Source organism: Nomia melanderi, unplaced genomic scaffold, assembly GCF_051020985.1.
Source record: "Nomia melanderi isolate GNS246 unplaced genomic scaffold, iyNomMela1 scaffold0014, whole genome shotgun sequence".
Taxonomy (NCBI): Eukaryota; Metazoa; Arthropoda; class Insecta; order Hymenoptera; family Halictidae; genus Nomia; species Nomia melanderi.
The window spans coordinates 3,316,716-3,317,670 of record NW_027475130.1 but is presented as its reverse complement, the minus strand read 5'-3'; positions in this window follow the sequence as shown (position 1 = coordinate 3,317,670).

The window sequence follows — 955 nt, the reverse complement described above, 5'->3', positions numbered from 1 at the left end:
CCGAGGTCGTTCCCGCTGCACAGATTCATGCGCCTGGGCCTCCTACAGACAATCCACATTGATGTATTGGGCTATCTGTAATAGCACCCGAGATATCACCAGATATATATTGGATTTTTCCCTGACCCTGAGTGTCCGGCCCCATGAGACGGTGGTTTTCTCGGCCCCTGGTGGTCCGTGGTCGTTCCCGCTGCACAGATGCATGCATCAGGGCCTCCTGCAGATAATTCACTTTGGTTTATTGCGCTATCTCTAATAGCACCCGAGATATCACCAGATATATATATTGGATTTTCCCCTGACCCTGAGTGTCCGGCCCCATGTGACGGTGGTTTTCTCGGCCCCGGGTGGTCCGAGGTCGTTCCCGCTGCACAGATTCATGCGCCTGGGCCTCCTACAGACAATCCACTTTGATGTATTGGGCTATCTGTAATAGCACCCGAGATATCACCAGATATATATTGGATTTTTCCCTGGCCCTGAGTGTCCGGCCCCATGAGACAGTGGTTTTCTCGGCCCCTGGTGGTCCGAGGTCGTTCCCGCTGCACAGATTCATTCGCCAGGTCCGCCTGCAGATAATTCCGTTTGGTTTATTGCGCTATATCTAATAGCACCCGAGATATCACCAGTTATATATTGGATTTTCCCCTGACCCTGAGCGTCCAGCCCAATGAGACGGTGGTTTTCTCGGCCCCTGGTGGTCCGAGGTCGTTCCCGCTGGCCAGATTCATGCGCCAGGGCCTCCTGCAGACAATGCACTTTGATTTATTGCCCTATATCTAATAGCACCCGAGATATCACCAGACATATGCTGGATTTTTACATGACTTTGGGTGACGGATACCGAAAATCTGTAATTTTCTCATCCCCTGGTGGTGCGATGTCGTTCCTGCTGCACAGATTCATGCGCAAGGGCCTCCTACGGACAATGCACTTCGATTTATTGCTGTATCTC